Source organism: Canis lupus, chromosome 6 (genome assembly GCF_048164855.1).
Source record: "Canis lupus baileyi chromosome 6, mCanLup2.hap1, whole genome shotgun sequence".
Lineage (NCBI taxonomy): Eukaryota > Metazoa > Chordata > Mammalia > Carnivora > Canidae > Canis > Canis lupus.
In genome coordinates, this window is record NC_132843.1 from 52,987,291 (window position 1) to 53,005,917 (window position 18,627).

The 18,627-nt window shown below is 41.6% G+C and overlaps 1 long non-coding RNA gene across 4 annotated transcripts in view; it reads left to right on the forward strand.

The window, feature by feature from the left end:
* The window catches only part of LOC140635639 (uncharacterized), a 31,135-nt gene extending 12,837 nt beyond the window's left edge, over nt 1-18,298 (forward strand). Inside the window, exons 6-8 of one of the 4 annotated variants that reach the window (XR_012032997.1) lie at nt 3,013-3,102; nt 13,627-13,714; nt 18,090-18,285. This is a non-coding gene — a long non-coding RNA (uncharacterized lncRNA). Of the gene's footprint in view, nt 1-3,012; nt 3,103-13,626; nt 13,716-18,089 lie in introns of those variants that run through there. The other 3 variants (XR_012032996.1, XR_012033000.1, XR_012032999.1) reach the window with 3 other exon arrangements.
* The last annotated feature ends 329 nt before the right edge of the window (nt 18,299-18,627 follow it).

Sequence of the window (18,627 nt, forward strand, 5' to 3'; positions counted from 1 at the left end):
GCCAAACTGTGGAAGGAGCCTTGGTGTCCTTCAAAAGATGAATGGATAAAGAAGATGTGGTCTATGTATACAATGGAATATTACTCAGCCATTAGAAATGATGAATACCCACCATTTGCTTTAACGTGGATGGAACTTGAGGGTATTATGCTGAGTGAAGTAAGTCAATTGGAGAAGGATAATCATTATATGGTTTCACTCATACAGGGAATATAAAAAATAGTGAAAGGGATTATAGGGGAAGGAAAGAAAATGAGTGGGAAAAATTAGAGAGGGTGACAAACATGAGAGACGCCTAACTCTGGGAAACGAACAAGGTAGTGGAAGGGAAGGTGGCAGGGGGATGGGGTGACTGGGTGATGGGCACTGAGTGGGGCACTTGACAGAATGAGCACTGGGTGTTATACTATATGTTGGTAAATCGAACTCCAATAAAAAATATATATATGGAAAATGGCATGGAGATCCTCAAACAGAGCTACTATATAATCCCGCAATTCCACTTTTAGGAATATATTCAAAGGAAACAAAAACACTGACTTGAAAACCCCATGGCCATCACCACATTATTCACGATAGCCAAGACATGGAAATAATCTAAGTATCCCTTGATTAATAAATGGATAAAGAAGTTGTACCATATAATACAAAGGACTATTATGCAGCCATAAAAAATAAGGTAATCTGACCATTTGCAACAACATGGATGGAACTTGAGGGCATTGTGCTAAGTGAAATAAGTCAGAGGAAGAAATTATGTTACTTGTATGTGGAATGTAAAAACAAAGTCATAGGAAAAGAGATCAAATTTGTGGTTACCAGAGTGGAGAGTGTGGAAATGGGTAACTGAATAGAGGTGGTCAAAAGGTTCAAACTTCCAGTTATGAGACAAATCAATACAGGATGTAAGGTACAACATGATGGCTACAGCTATCACTGCTGTACCTTATATGGGAAAGTTGTTACAATGGGATCCTAAGAGTTCTCATCACAAGGAGAAATCTTTTACTTTTTTCTCTTCTTCATTCTTTTCTTTTTATTGCATCTGTATGAGAAGATGAATGTTAGCTGGTTCCTATTGTGGTGATCATTTCACAATATATGTAAACCAAACCATGCCGAATGCCTTAAACTTATGCAGTGACGTATATCAATTATTTCTCAATGAAGGTGGAAAAAATAATAAAATTATTTAAGGTTTTGGGTATAAAAATTTATACCATGATTCATAAAGGTTCTGAACCCTTTAAAGCAATGGAGCCATGGGTGCTCACAGAGCTAGTGAGGAAAGCGGAAGGAAAACTCAGTAACACTCAGGAAAACACACACCCATCAGCCCTTCAAACGGGGTCTTTAACAGTAAACTGAGGTTCAGTTACAGAGCTCCCATAACAAATGAGCATATGGTGAGCACTTGAGAGAGAAAACACATCTTTCGAGGAAGCTCTTAAGTTTTTGGGAATTTGGGAAGGATAAGGAAAGAATGTCTTAAAATGAGTAGGAATGAGAAAATTAGGGAAACTCACTGTGGTTTACTCTTTGTTAAAAATTGCAACACAGGAGTTTATGTCTGCGTTTAGACCTCTGAACCAAGATGTACTCCTCTGCAGTACAACCCAGAGAAAACGGGTCTGCATGCCCTTTAATCCATGACCTCTGGAGATCGAGTTACCTCTTTGAAAGAACTTTTCTTTCTCTGGCCAACTAAATGAATTGAAATTGATGTACTTAGTTGTTTTCTAAATTGCAGTGTTTCTCCCCCAGATGTTTTTTATCAGTGTTGAGCCCAATGGGCTCTGTCAGTCACACTGGGGAGATGATGTCATGTGGTAATAAAAGAGAAGGGGCAGGGGGAGGAAGGGAAATGCCATACAGTATATTGTCTAATTGAAAAATGTGCCACATAAATGCTGAACTTGAAATCTCTGCCTCCCTGAGGGCTACTCACAACAAACAATGCACACATCTTCTGCACTGGAAAGATTAGACTTGTCCCCTTTCTCCATTATTAACTCAGGCCAACAGAAGAGTTTCCTTCCTTTGCCTTTCTTGGGTGAAGTCACTCTACTGGAATTGTGATGCCAGGTAACAAGGTTCTCAAGTGAAAGCTTAAATGCTGAAGGGAAGGCATCAGGACCAGAGGGTGGAGGGTTAGGATGATGGTGATGAAGGGTAGCATTAGATCAAGCTGGAATCCTGTAGAGGGGAGAAGAGAGCTGGCAATACTAGCCATGGATGGTCTGAGAAACGGTTGCCAACGATGACACAGCCAGAAAAGGGAGAGGGATCTTATGGGCATATGGCACTCAGGAAGTCAGAAAGTCTCAGGCTCATAAGGCATACCAATGAAAAGTTGGAAGTATAAATGGCGTGAAGTGAGAAGCACAGACAAAATGGGAACTTGCACATGTTTTTCATAGCAGGAAGAACAGAGTTGTAGATCCAGGACCCGTGTCAGCCTTTGTGGGAGATCAGAAGGCAAGGAGAGAACTGATACAAACAAACCTGAAGAAGTGACAGGAAGACCCCTCCCCAAATCCCCATTTTGAAAAACAGATAAGCACTGACTGCAGTGCAAAAACATAAGTCTACAAGGTCCTCTTAGAGACTTTTCTAGACCTTTACCTACCTTTATTTGTGCTGCACTTTACCCCGACTGCATGAAATCATTTTTAGGCTCTCTGTAGAAACTAACTAGTAACCTAAAGGAATTTTACCAAACTTCACTGTTAAAAGAATCTCCCTCTTGTATCAGGAAAAAAAAAAGTCTCTTTCCTCTTGTCTTGTCATCATTGAAGAAAGAGGACACCTGGCCATTACAGAAGAAACCCAATGAATTACTCATTTAATTTTTTGCTTGTTTAATTGAGGCATACTTCACATTGATGGAAACAAACTCCAGGGACTTCTCCAAGTTCTTTGATTACACTGGAATCTTGATGAATCAACCACTTCTTTGAAATACTAGGACTATTGCCCAGGATTTATAATCCTTTGTAATTTTCTTTGTAGTGATATTTGGAGTAACTAGATTCAAACTGCATGAGAGTCAGCCATACAAAATACCAAAGCTCAAGGGGAAAAGCATCACATCATTGTAAGGTATAGATGATCAGGGCTTGTCTGGGCTCAAAACTTTAACACTAATCTGTTTCTCCAAGTTCTTCTCTGTGTTAAAACGGACATCATGTCATCAGCTTACCTCCTGTCTTTTTGCTCCTCGTCCTTGTCTTTCCCTCCCATTCCTCTCTTCTTCCTTTCTGTCTTCTAGCTCTCTTTCCCTTCTCCTTTTATTTTGTACTTTCTCCACTTCTTCTTTTTCCCTTTCTTCATCTGTTCCTCATCTTTCCTTTTCCTTTCTTTTCTTTCTTCTCTCCATATCTTACTTTTTCTCTTCTTTTTCCTTTATCTCTTCCTTCACTATTTCTTCCCTATCCCCATTCCTTTTCTTTTCCTCCAAACTTTTTTGAGTTTTCAGTCTGTGCCAAGATTTAGGGAAGTGTTTTACTTCTGTCACCTTTTTTCACCTTGGTTACAGCCCTAGATATTATTTTTATTTTTTTATTTTTTATTTTTTATTTTTTATTTTTTTTCTAGATATTATTTTTATATGAAGATGTTAAGTATCAGAAGAAATAAGTAATTCATTCATTCACATGACCACTATATGTGACTCTGGGTCTTTGATTCCAAATCCATGCTTTTAACGAAAGTTTCTTTAGGAAAAGATAATAAATATAGGGGGTAGAAAGAACAAAATAAGATTATAATTATTTAAATGTGTAATTTGAAGGGTGCCTAGGTGGCTCAGTTGGTTAAGTGTCTGCCTTTGGCTCAGGTCATGATCCCAGGGTCCTGGGATGAAGCCCTGCTTTCAGAAGGGAGCCTGCTTCTCCCTCCCCTCTGGCACTCCCCCTAGTTGTGCTCTCTTGCTGTCTCTGTCTCTCTCTCTTAAATAACTAAAGTCTTTTTTTTAAAAAAGTGTGTAATTTGAAAGAAGAAAATGATTTTGTACTTGTAAGACTTTGGACTTCATTGGGATGAGATAATTATAATATTATGTGATAAGTAAATCATTTTTAACAGAAATATCTACAAATAAAAATCATAGAGTCATGACAAAGATTTGAAATGTAGAAAGGTCTTTATATGTATAAGTATTTATTAGCTCTCACAGAAGATTCTCAAGGAGGAATGAATGTGCTATTGCAAGGGACTCAACATTCCATGTGAAATGTGTATTTGTATTAGGATCAGCTATCGAGTAACAGAAGACCAAATTACAATTGCTTTACAGTTTACTAAAAGAAGTCTGGATGTCACAGTGGTTCAATACTTTGTCTTTTTTTACTCTCCTATTGTCAGCATGTTGGCTCTTGGTCCTTAGACTTGTACCTCATTATGTTAAGACAGCTGCCACAGCATCACATTCTCACCTCATTTAGAGATAAAGAAAACAAGCTTTCTCCTTGTGACTTTTTTTTTTTTTCCTTTTTATAGAAAGAAAATAGGAGTGCCTGGGTGGCTCAGTTAGTTGAGTGTCTGACTCTCGATTTCAGCTCAGGTCATGTTCTCAAGGTCTTGGGATTGAGCCTGGTGTTGGGCTCTAAGCTCAGTGCGGAGTCTGTTTGTCCCTTTCTCTCTGCTCCTCCCCCAGCTCATGCTCTCTTTAAAATAAATAAACAAAACTTAAAAAATAAAGAGAAAATAGTTGCCAGAAGCTTCTCCCACCCTGCCCCCCAGCAGACTTTCTCTTATATTTTATGAGCCAGATCTGAGTCATAGACCAAATCTCTTGGCAAAGGGGATGTTAATGGCAAAGGGGGCCAGAGAAGGGGCTAAACATCTTCCAAAGTGCAAAACCTCTGCTTGTCACCTACATATATCTGGAGATTAATCAGTAAGTAAGAGGGGGAGATGGCTGTTGGGCAGATAATGAACAGTTTCTGCTATACCAGCTTATTCATTTCACAGGGGAAAATGCCCTCCTCTATCTCTTTCAAATGAAAGCAGATCCATATGGAATATTTTGCTTCAAGGAAAAAAGATGCTGAGGAAACCAGAATCCCATGAAAGATTATAGTCAATTTGACTATTCCTTTCAAACTTTTCAATATTCTGTTAGCATTCAAATCTAAATACTAGAACTTTGAACAGGAAAGTGGAGGAGAATGGTTCAAAATTAAAGAGCAAGACACGCTTTATTTTCTGAGAGACTATGGACAAGTGACGGATAGGTATGTAAGTCAGTAAACATGTGTCAGTAAAGATGGATGAAGCTCTACATGTGGCATGGCATGTGAAGAAACAGCCAACTATCGTTATGACAAAGGGCTCTGGAAGTGCCTGAAAGATTCAGAAATAGGAGTTTTACTTCTTTTGGTAAATCTGGCACAGTGTGTAAAGGTCCTAAAGGATATATAATATCCCCAACAACTACTAATAAAAATGATGATGACGATGATGATGATGATGATGATGATGATGATAAAGTGCTCTGTGTGTCAGGCACTGTTCTTAGCACTGTACCTACATTAAGTCATTTAACCATCACCTGTATTAAAGCAATAATTTATAAGTGGCTGAATGTTGTTTGTATCCCATGGCTCCTTAATTAGGGTTTAAAGGGCTTTTTGACATTTAAGGCAGCTACCCCGAGAGTGGGAAAACAAGTGACTAGATCCTGCAAGGAGCCCGATATGGGACTTCATCCTGGGACTCCAGGATCACGCCCTGGGCCAAAGGCAGATGCTCAACTGCTGAACCACCCAAATATCCCTCTATCTCTCATTTCTTGACGTTCTTTTCCAATTTACAGTTTACAGTTACCATGATTGTATCTCCAGTGAGCATGGAGCAGCTTCTTTGGGAGAAAGGCACAGTTCCTTGGCAATGCCTGTGCCTTTGATAGTCATGGCTTCTTCAACTGTTTTCCTTTAACTTATTCAATGGCTAATGAGCCTGGGTCAATTTCAGAACCACAGCCAAATATCTCAAAGCTTGGCAGCCAAAAGTTTTCCTTTCCCCTCCACTGGCATCTATGATTTCATTATGTTACTACCAGCTATAGCATTCACTAGTCTAGTTCAAACATTCTGGACATCTTTCCAAGAATAATTCATTGTTAGAATTCTCTAAAGGATCAGCAGACCTCTTACAATGCAACAGGACCTGGTCCTCTATGAGCAGCAGGTCCAAAGTCACTGACGGTGTGCCTGGCTGCTGCCATGTTGTCAAGGAACGAGTTAGAATTTAAACTAGGTGTTCTAGCTCCAGAGTTCATGTTCTTAAGTTCTGTTCTCTGTTATTTTTTTAGAATCCATTTTTCACACTATGTTGGTGTACTGAAGTTGTGGCAAGGTTATAAACTCAAAAGCACAGCTAACAGGAAGATCCAATTAAGACTTGTTATAATAAAAAAAAAAAAAAGACTTGTTATAAGATTGAGAAGAATAGTTCACACATGGCACTGATGAACTGGAATATCTGAGGAAAGGAATGAGGAGCAATTAATTATATTTTGGATGAGAATGTGTTGGAGGAAGAGAAATTTGCAGAGAAGGAATCAGACACATGTCAGTGTGGCTGGTAACTGAGTTCTTTAAATTTCCCATCTGAGGTTAGAGTAGAGTGGACAGATGAGGGCTGCCATCTTGGCAATTCTGTCATTCTTTCTTTCTCACCATCTCTTGGGCCTCTGTGGTTCATGTGAACCATGACAGTGGTACTAGGCTGCTCTACCAAAGTATCTTGTCCTGATGTGGAGAAAGTATTTTCTGACATCCCAGACACCTGAAGTGAGATGGAGAATGGGAAGAGGGGCCTTCATCTGCGGGGTGTGGGGTGCGGGGGCATGTCTCGTCTACCCAGGGATGTAGCCTTCAGTGACAAGATATGCCTCTTGGATGATCAATGTGGCCAGTGGTGGGCCAGCCACCCAAAGTCCTGGCGGCAATACCAGGATACCTTTGAAGCTTACTTCACAATGTAGTAGTTTCTTTTGTCTGTCATATGCCAGGGCAGAATGTATTTCCAGAATCTTGTCTGGTGGTGGGCAACATCTTTGGGAAAACAATTCAATTACCTCTAGTTAACAAGGAGGCAAATCTGATAGTACTTTCAGATATGCATTCACCTGAAGGTCAGATGGAACCACGGACATCTGTGACAGGCCTGCTATATGTCCCGGGCTCCATCTGTACACAGCCTGATGACTGTTATTTTCAAAGAATCAGAGACCTGTAGTGTTTAAGGCATTTTATGGTACTGTACCTCATTCAAATGTCTCTCTTCACAGATAAGAAGACTGAAGCTCAGAGAAATTATAAAAGATTTACCAAACTGCCCCCAAAACAGCTGGTGCTGTAACACTTGGTGTTTGACCTAGGAGCCAATGTTCTTTCCCATACACACACTTGCTTTGGATCAATGACATTCTGGAAACGCAAAGGATAATTATTACTGTGACAAGGAGTATAGAGAAAGAACTTCAGAAACCATGACAAGGGCAGAGTGGAGAGCAAACCAGTCTGACTCAGCATTTAGCTTGAAACTGAGGCTTACTGGATGCGAAATTACAGGAGGAGAAGTCCATGCATTGACTGAAGGCCTTTTGGGGGGATTAATCTCACCCACATGAAAGTAAAGAACTCTGCCATACACATTTAAGTACTACTATTCAGGGAACTCGAAGAGGTCATTTACCAAATAGCTCCTTTACCCTTCGCAACAAGAATTGAGTGCTCTAATTTAGGGGAGTGGTTTTTTGCAGAAGTGGCTGGCCCAACATAAAGAAGCAATTTAAAGTTCAATCATTTGCTTTTCTTCTTCTATCTCCTTTCTCTTTGCCATTCTCCGGGTTTTTACTTTTTCTTTCTTCATGAAAATTGTTCTGTAAAGGTAATATGAGTTGTGGGTTAAAAAGTTTTTGTAAACACAAAAGGAGGTATAGTGAGAAGAAAATCTCCACCTGAATTCTGACCCTGAGTCTTCTAGTTCTCTTTTCTGGAGACAAACCATAAAACAAGCCTCTTCTGTTTTCCTATAAGTATATATTTAATATATTTGGTAGCCTACTTATCTCACTGTATTGTACCTTTGTTTTTTTCACTTAATGTTTCTTAAAGATTATTACCCATCAGCATGTAGAGATTTCTCTTGTTCCTTTTAGTTACATTTAAACGTTGATGAAATCTATTCTATTTTATCTGGTTACTGTTCCTGTCTTTCTAGAGCTTGCCATGTGGCCAAATCCTAGGAGATGAGTTTAACACAGCAGATCACATGGATTGGTATGGGAAGACTTGTTGCTTCCAGACCCTTGAGTCCAGGCACCCCTCTCTACCTCATAAGCACCCTGGGTGACTTGTCCGTAATGCAATTATCTGTCCCATTCTGATTCTCAGATGACCTTTCCAGTCTGGCTCAGAGAAGGGGGGTGGTGGGGTCTTGTGAAGCTGGCTTGCCTTGTGTGTGTCTTCTTGGCTGCTCTGTCAGTAAGGGAGGCTTGTGCTCCTACTCTGAGATCTCTCGGCGGAGACATTGGGTTTTGTTGGCAGGCAGACCTTCAGGCTACTCAGCGGAATGTCTTTGGTTCTGTAGCTTCAGGAGGAGCCAGGAGGCTGTGCTTCCAGGCCAAGGGAAACACTGCTTCAGACTCGAGACCACGACTTGGCAGAGACTGTGAGGCCTGCTGAATTTAGGAGAGGGCTCTCTCATCCCTCATCCATGCCCGAACCACTCTTTCCCATTAAAACAGAGGAGGATGGAATGATGGGAGACATCTGGCTTATTCGATGGCACACAACAATTGCCCGGTTAAAATGGATTCCAATCTCATTTTGGTACAATAGGAAAGGCAAGTGTGTCCTTCCCTAGCTGGGGAGGAAGGAGAAGGAATCCAGAGTCAAGTTAGACCTCTCAAGACTCAGCAGAGGCTTGGTCTCTGCTTAGACAAATAATCTTGAGAAGACTCAAATCCCCTGTTCATTGTGAAAACAGACAGTGCCAGAGTAAAACAGAATTAAATTGTTTCTCTTTCACGGCAGCTGAAGTGTAAAAACCGTTCTATTCTGACCTTGTGGCCAGAATATCCTGACACCTCATAAATTATCCCAAGGGCCCAGGGCCTAGGGGACTGTAGGTCCACACCACAGTCAGCCCTAAGCGCAGGGTGGCTGGGCCACCCTTCCTGATATGCGGGCACCAGTGTTAAGATGTGGAGGAAAGGAGTTTTCTCAAAGTCAGCTTTTCTGAGTTAGGACAAGTATTTTCAATCTCCTTTTATGTTTTCAGAGTTTGCATGGCCTCTTCCATGAGTTGTTTACTAAGGAGGCAGGAAAAGTATGGTGATAGCTTCCAAGTCTGACAGAACCTTTGAGGTGGTTTTAGAAACCTCCCCTTTTTCTTAGAAAAAAGAGAAAGGAGAAAGAAGGAGGGTCGGAGTGAGAGACACAAAAGATGAAGAAATGAATTAAAGGGGAAGGAAAAAGAAGGAGGGCAGAGGAAGTGTGAGTGGGAGAAATGGTCTCCATTCAGAGAGGGCCTCCCCTTGCCCCAACACTCTGCGGTTACAGAAAGCAAGGCCACCTGCTCAGCAGGATGGGGCTCACGTCCGGTTTCCCACCTCCCAGTGAGCCTCCTCTAGCTCCTGAATCCATCTGTGCACTACACACAGTAGGTGCTCTGTAAATGTTTGCGGAGAAAGATCCACAGATCGGTCCTCAGAGAAGGAAACAGATTTATTTTGGGAAACTCCAAGAATGTAGAATGGAGTCATTTGGAGCAAACAATATTCCTGTAGCTTGAATCACCATAAGGCTTAAAGAATCTGGGTATTTGTGGGTGTGTCTGGACTTATTGTGTGTGGGAGCGTGGGTGGGTGGTCTGGACGGGTGGGTAATAAGTGACAGGAGGGCCCTTGAAAATATAAAAGGCTCCATAACTACTGTAAAAATAAAACTGGGAACAGCATGCCCAGACCTCCAGCCATGCAGTGACCAAACTTGACCTTGGCAGAGATGAATAATATTGTGGAGATGGATTCAAGAATTATTAGTCAATGTTTTCAGTCCCTATGGGCTTTTTTTTTCTTCCCAGAGAACTGCTGGGTGGGTTTTTGGCAAATGACTGCAACAGCCTGTAGGATTCCAGAGCCCTTCTAAGCTCTTTCTAGACTCTGCTATATTGATGTTTTTTATTTCTGGTTCTTTTCTTCTCCAATGGGATGTCTTTTCTGGTTCCCCCCTTTGGACAAAGAATATTCTTTGGTTTCTCACTTGTTTCTGCCTTTAATTCCTTCCTTTCTTAGAAATTATGCTTTCAGCATTCCTCACCAACAGGCAGATAGATCTTCTTCCTGATTCCTCTAGCCTGGAGTAGAAGAATGGAAGATCCCAGGGAATGGCTAATTAGAGGCTGTTTATATCAGACTGCAGAATAGGTCATAGGATATTAGGCTCTGCAGCTGTCCCAGGGCACAGATAAATGCTCACTGGAATGTATATAGTGTTGGTGAAGGGAAACAGGGCCAAAGGAAGTGTTTTTTGGGTTGTGGCTACAGATAACCCACCGAGAAAATGAATATCCTCCACTATCCACACCACAGCTGTGGGTACCTGACAAGATTGAGGTTTCTTTTTTAAGACTTTATTTATTTATTTATTCATGAGAGACAGAGAGAGAGAGGCAGAGACATAGGCAGAGGGAGAAGCAGGCTCCCTACAGGGAGCCCGATACTGGACTCAATCCCAGGACTCTGGGATCACAACCAGAGTCGAAGGCAGACACTCAACCACTGAGCCACTCAAACGCCCCAGTTGAGTTATTGATACGCATCTTTATACATACGTCTGCCATCACACTAGAGCAAGCTTTCAGATTTAATTTCATGTTATTAGAGAAACAGCAATCTGTGATGATTAGTAACATCCTTAATCCATGCGGTTATTTTGGATATTAGGAAGTAAATAAGTTTTAGAAATAAAGTTTCTTAAATGCTGGGGATTGCATGTTACAGGTATAGATTTAAGGAATGTCATGAGACTAAATTTTGGGGTTGGGAAACTGCATTGATAGCAACCTTGACTACTGCAGCCCTTCTCTCTCTCTCTCTCTCTCTCTCTCTTTCTCTCTCTCTCTCTCTCTCTCTCTCTCTATATATATATATATATATATATATATGGTTTACCTAATCATTCCCTAACTAATCAGCCTAACTCTTGATTCCATATGACCACCTCACTCTTGTAATTGCTGTGCACATCTGTATGTATTTATGTTGATTTTATGTATTTTATTTCCCTCCCATTAAACCTTAATCTCCTTGAGGATAGGAATCAGCACAATCTTTATTCTATATACACAAGTGCCTGGGATTGTTTTGTGACTCCTATGTGTAGTCAATAAATGAAGCACATATTCCACACTCTGAAGAGCATTTTAATGCTAGGTTGGATTGTTTTACTCACTTCTTCCATCTCTTTACTAGTCAGTGCATGCTCAAGAAATGCTGATGTCAGGCTTGGGATGACATAATTATGAAAAAAATAAAATTCTAAAATTACACAATGCACTTCAAAGTCAAGAGTAAATTACCTATGGGTTTTCCATGGCTTTATAGGTAGCAAGATGGCATTTAAATTGAAGGTATAAGTTTCTAACCGTAAGCAATTATCTTTTTTTTAATAAAATATAAACTTTCTATTCAGTTACTAAGTATTTTTACGTATGATTCTCTTAAGCTATTCTCTTTAGTTCTCCCTGGGGTATTCTATTGGATCCGTTACCATTAGTACCTCCTGAATTTTGAATCTGGTCCCATAATCAAGGGAACCACACACAGACAATCAACTAAATAAACTTGCCCTGTTTCTGAACAAGGTTCTATATCTCTGACACCATTTTACCAAAAGGACGGACTCTTGAAGTTCTAGTGCTCAGATAATGTAAAACCATTGCTCTAGCTTGTTCCTTCATGAGAGAAGGTTCTCTCCAAACCTTTTTACTGGATGGTAGACTGTTTTATGCTTCAGGTCTTTTTCTCCCATTGTGATACTGAGTCATGTTAATCCTGTACATATCATGATGCATTTCTACAACCTTCCTTCTCCTCCTTCTGCCTCATGGCCACATGTTGAGCCCTGAACTCTGAGCTCAGAGAAATACTCTTGATGTAGTGCTAGCTGTATCTCCATGTTCTTCTGCATTAACACCAATCTGTCCTGAGATTATTTCTCTCAGGAGCTTCCCCTTATTCAGCTGTCTTCATGAAAAATAAAAAGCTATTGAATAAATTAAGAAATTGATTGTAAAGACATATTGCTTTGAAAATATGCACTCCTTACTTGACCTCTTAGAAGGTAGTTCTTTATCCTAGTGCTCCAAATGCTCTCATCCATCCATTCACCTAGGGCAGGATTATGATTTGTTGCATAAGGAATTCAAGGAAGAAAGATAGGAAACAGTCAGCTTCTAAGATACAAAATAGATTTAGAACAATAGTCTGGAGAACCAAGCAGGCATTAAAAGGAAAGTGTGATTCCCCAAATCCCTTCATTGCTGCCTTTAGCATAAGAACAACTCAGCCTGAAGGGCTGTGCTCTGAGACTTCTCTTCCAGCATTAATAAGACAGCTTCTCCACCTTGAGGTGGAGGCAGCTCCTTGGCAGCGGGGGTGGGGGGGGTGCGGAATAAATGAGCAGTAAACAAAAAAGCCAATCTTCCTTTGGCTCCAGAGATTGTAAGGAGATTAAGGTAGAGAGTAAGGCAGTGAAGTGGTCAGGTATCTTTCACTTCCTCTCTGCTTGGGTAAAGTGAAGAGAACTCAAAGAAACATGTTGGGACTGGAGCAGAGACCAGCTTAGTGACTGCCTTAAACCAAGCTGGTCACAGTCACACCCACCCAGTCATGCATCAAACTCAGGCAGAGAAAGGGTCTGAGGTTGACCTTTTCCTGAGCCATGTCTGCATACAGACTTCAGAAAGCTGAGCATCTGGCTTTGAAACTTGGCAGAGGTGTCACAGTATTGGGGGAGGGGGTTGCGGTGGTTCCATGGTGAAAGTTGCAAGGTACACTTGTCAAACCGGGGCCTAATGAATGATAGCTATGGCCAGACCTCAGAGGGCTGTCTAACACCAGCAGGATTGGAGGTGAGGCAGAGTCAGCCAAGGGGCACTATGGAGGCCAGAAAGCCCAAGCCAGGACCCACTGGATGGCAAGTTACAGTGACTGTAGACCTTAGTTGTTGAAAGCCAGCTGGGCATGTACCGGCTTGTGGACAGGGACAGTATCCCAGAGCTGGAAGGAGGGGGCATTGCTTCTGGAGACCCTGCTCTTCCCTATGGCCCTTAGGGACCCACAAATCATCTTCCTCTTCTTTGACCTCCTCACTCATGACTGTCATTATGTAGGGGGAAGAAAGGCTTTTACAGATATTGGGAATTTTTAACAGCAACAAAAAGATGTTAAATACTTCTCAAATAGACTGTTTAAATTATTGGATTAAACCGAATTGTCAGTTTCACTGGATTGTTAGTGTATTTTTCTCACTTACCTTTTGAGGAAGACCAGACTGTTTACCAGTGAAATACTAAACCTTATATTTCTCTGCTTTTTCTCATTTGCAGTGGGTGAGTTACATTTTGTGATTCCCTCCACATAAAGGCTGACAGTAGCTGAATAATTTGCCTTTTCTGGATATGGATGTTTTAATAGGTGAGTCTATGAGCTCCAGCTTAGGAAACTGAGGACTTAATTTTAAAGATTAGAACAGGTCTACAGCCTGAAGACCAAATCTGGCCCACTGTTTGTTTTTGTAAATGAAGTTTTATCAGAACATAGCCATGTTCATTTGTTTATATATTGTCTGTGGCTGCTTTAGTGTTATGACAGCAGAGCTGAGTGGTTGCAACAGAGCCCACATGGCCTGCTCAGCCAAAAGTGTTTATTATCTGGCTTTTTATAGAAAAAGTTTGCTGACCCCTGGTGTAGAATAATATGGTTTTACTGAGCATCTTGTCCAGTCCCCTTTGTAGACAGATGAGGCCATCCTGCAAAGTTAACCGACATGTCCAAGATGACACAAGGCGGGGCAAGGGGGCCAAGATAACAAACCATGAAATTTTAAACATGAGGAAAGGCAATCAGGGAAATCTCTATAGAGCTAGGTTCCTTCAAATAGTTTTGTCTTAAGTCATACCCCTGAGGTTGCCTGATCATTATGAACCAAACTTACTAATAAACCCTAGAGGAAAGCAAAACTAATCAGTGAAAATTCCCTTCAGCCTGTGAAATTACCTGGGTTTTATAACAACAGGAAGACTCGGTTCAGACAGCGTGCTTCTGGCACACCCAAAACCCTGCATTCTGAGGCAGTCACACATGCCTATTAGGTAGTAGGTAATTGAGTCCCAAAGTAGGGCCCAGTGGATCATGTCATAGGGATTTAGGATTTGGAAAATAACCTTAAAAATTGATTGCTGGAATCCCACATGAAACTCCAACTGGGAAGGTGTCTGAAACCCTAATCTCTTCTAAGAGGCTGTCAGAGAGACGAGGGCTGTGTAGCCAGGTACCTCTTCTTAGCCTCTTGAAGAAACCGGGCCCCTGAGAAGCAAAGGGTGGAATGGCTGCCAAGTTGCTGCCTCTGCCTCTCCTTCCTCAGAAACCTCTCCACCTGTTGTCTCGTTTCATTTCCTAACCTCAAGGCCATTTTTCACCTCCTGCAGTTAGGAGCTGGCCCTGTCACTCCATTTAAATAGGAAGGGTTTTACAGCCCTCACCTCATTTGACCGCTCTGAGACATTTGACATTTTTGCCCACACCCTTTTCAATAATACTCTCTCCTTCCTTGGCAGGTGCCCTGCTCATGTAATTCCCCTGACTTGTTTCCTCTCCCCAGGCTCATTCTTCATCTGTCCACCACCCTCACATGTGAACCTCAGGGTCCCAATCTCTATCCTCTGTCATTTTGTATTTTTGCCTGGAAAATCTCATTTATCATGGCTTCAATTGCCAATTCACTGGTGTTGCCTCCCAAATCTGTCTCTTGTCCGTATCTCTCTTCTAAACTGTAGACTTCATGTCCATGTTTCCGCAGGACACTTCCACCGGATTTCCTTCAGTTTGGCTTTCTCCAGCTCAGAAAGTCCAAAGCTGAAACTATAATCTAACCCTAATACTTTCTCTGATATTCGAAACTTATCATCCATCTGCTCAAAACCCTTCAGTGGCTCCCTGGAGCTACACAGAATAAGGTTACTAAATTCCACGAAGCCCTGCATGACCTGGCTCCTGGCAGCCTCTTCTCATACTTGGCTTCTACTCTCCCCTGTCTTGCTATCCCTTGCTCTCTCCCTTCTGTGTTATTTCTTTTTTTGGTCCAGTTGAAATCACCAGCCCCCAACCCCTTTGTCAATTTGATGAGCATCTATTTAACTTCCAAGATTCAGTTCAAGTACTGCCTTCTCTATCACCATCCCACAAAACAGTGGACATTAGAAAAGGCAGGCCTGAATCCTTACTTCTTTGTCCTTGCACATTGGTGGGCCTGGGAATTTGTCACATGGACATAGCAACTTTGTGACAGCAACCTGCTCCTTGCTGGGCAAGACTTTGACTGGCTGCAGTTCCTTGTTGAGTTTTCCAGCTCCTCCGCCCATCTGGGATTATCTTACTAGCCTCACTTAAATAACTGTGGGGCCAAGTGGTAATTCTTGGAGTAATTTAGTCAGATGACTCTCAGTGAAAATTCTTCTAGAGAAAATAATGCAATAACTAGAGTGAGGAGCACTTAAAAAAAAGATTTTATTTATTTATTGGTGGGTGGGAGAGAGAGAGAGTATGATGGGATGGGGTAGGGGAAGAGGGAGAGAGAGAAGCAGACTCCGGCTGAGCAGGGAGCCCGACTTGGGGATTGATCCCAGGACTGCAGGATCACGACCTAAGTTGAAGGCAGATGCTTAACCAACTGAGCCACCCAGGCACCCATAAGAATGAGAATAATCTTAATAAAGGGCAGAATATAGCACTTTATCTAGCATTTAGGACATTACAGAGATGCAGCAGTATGGGATTAAGGAGCATGGACTCTGGAGTTGAGGAGCCAAAGTTCAAATTGTGGCCCAGCTATTCATTTGCTTTGTGACTCTGGACAAGTTTCTTAGGCTGTCAGTGCCTCAGTTTCCTCACTGCAAACTTCATACGGTGATAACAGTATCCTCTAGATAGGATTGTGGTGAGGGGCATAAGTCATATTGATATATATGTATGTGGTATGCACATTTCTACACATGTATTACTTAGAAAGGTGCTTGGTATTTAATAAGTGTTACCTACTACTATTTTTTTTTTTGAGAGAGAGAGAGAGGGAGAGGGAGAGGGAGAGGGAAGGAGGGAGAGAGAGAGAGAGAGAATCTTAAGTAGGCTCCACACTCAGTGAGGAGCCCAACGTGGGGCTCAGTACCATGATCCTGAGATTACAACCTGAGGTGAAATCAAGAGTGGGACTCACTGAGCCACCCAGCTGCTCCTATCTACTATTTTCAGCTTATTAGATGACAAGGGAGAAACCAAAGTTTAGGAAGTAAGGAAGATCAGGTTTGGCAGTTCCCTCTTTCACACCAGTAAAATCAACCAACGAACTCTCAATTCTTCAATTAAATGGCACACTGAATAACATGCTTATATGTCTTGTGTTTGCTTAGCTCATTATACTGGGCAAATAACTTTCACTTACTGTTATATTAGGTAGCAGTAAAACAAGGGAAGAATGAACCGGCTTTTGAACACGCAATTCTTTATTTTACATGTAAATACTTTGATGAATGTCTCCTTAAATAGTTTGAGCAAGCAATTACAGAACTTCAAACACCAGGGAGCCCTGTTCATATGAACCACTATACATCTCCATGCAAGCGATTTCCACAGCACTCCATCCTCACAACATCCAAAACACAAGGGCTAGGATGTATAGATATTATTGCCCTCATTTTATGTATAAGAAAACAATCTAACAGTGACACAAGATTCCTGTCTTATACTCATTTCGGTGTTCTGTTTTTTAAAAAACATTTTTAGGGGCACCTGGGTGGCTCAGTTGGTTGTTTCTGCCTTTGGCTCAGGTCATGATCCTGGGGTCCTGGGATTAAGCCCCAAGTGGGTTCCCCGTTTAGTAGGGAGCCTGCTACTCCCTCTGTACCCCCATACCCCCCGGCTTGTGTGCACTCTCTCCCTCTCAAATAAATAAAATCTTAAAAAAAAAAAAAAAAAGAAACATTTTTAACTTCATTTTACAGGCCTGGTATAAAAAACAAACAAACAAACAAACCTGTGGGCTGTGCAGAACCAATTCACACCCTAGGGACTCTGTGTAGAGGTTCTTTAAAGCCCTTTTGATAGCTTTTTCCAAATTTGTGGAATTCTTTATGATAATTCTTATATCTTCATTGTTACTGAATGATGCTGATTGAGGAGCCTTAGTGGTACAAAAGGATAGCGGGGCGGAGGGTGTGGGGGGATTACAGGAAGTAGAAAACAGTTTAACAAAGAAAATAGGCTTATTATATATTTGCCTGTCATTCTCTGGCCACTGCTTGGTCACCAGGTGCTAATGCATCCATCCACCATTCCCTATTTCCAGCACCAACAACTTCTCTGTGCCATGCTGCTACGATTTCTGGCCTAGTGTGCTAGAATATCTTCCTCAAATATATGATTTCCCTACAACCATTCTGGTAACTTTCTAATCTGTTCTCCAATTTGTTGCCAGAGTCATCTCTTCAAAATATACATCAGATCACCTCACTCCCTTTTACTTACATCCCCCCCCCCCAACAGATTTTCACTGGTCTTGAGATAAAACTAAAATTCTGTGTCATCTGGCTCTACCTGCTTACGGGAGACACTGCAAGCTGTAAATAATACCCATTCCTCTTCCTCCTGTGACTTAGTTTGCAAATCCCGGACTCCCTTACTGTTTGGGGTGACCACGTGACTGAATTTAGCAATGGGATGTGAGCAAAGGTGATATTGTGCTGCTTTCAAGCCCAGGCCCTAAGAATCTCTGATAGGCATTTTCCTGACTCTCCAGGTGATTGGAATGGTGATATTTATGTTGACTTTGAAAGCCGCCACATGTTGAAGATGACAGAAAGGTACCTGCATGAATTTCTGACAGTGGATTCCCCAGAATCTCCTATCACCACCTCTAATCTGGAATTGCCTTGGGATGTTAATGTGAGAGAGAAATAAATATTTTTCGTCTTGAGCCATGATGTGGTTGGGTCCATTTGTTGCTGTGGACTGGTCTACTGTAACCAATACGTTACATTTCCTGCCCCATCTATCCCCAACACTGCTCAGGCCTCACCTCTCCACATCAGCTGAAGACACAGTCTGTCAGTTCCTCATATTGGCCATGTTCCTGTTTTCTATGGAGCTTTGCATATGTTAGTAATCGTTCCCTTGACACTGTCTGGTCAAATTGTATTCATTCTTTTCCACCTTAGCTCAGGGAATCAGGAAACCTTCCTATTTCGTGGAAAGCTTCTCTGAACTGCTGTGCCCCTCTTATGAACTCATCACCATGTACTTGTGTTTCATAGATCTTATGATGATTTCAGCTTTGT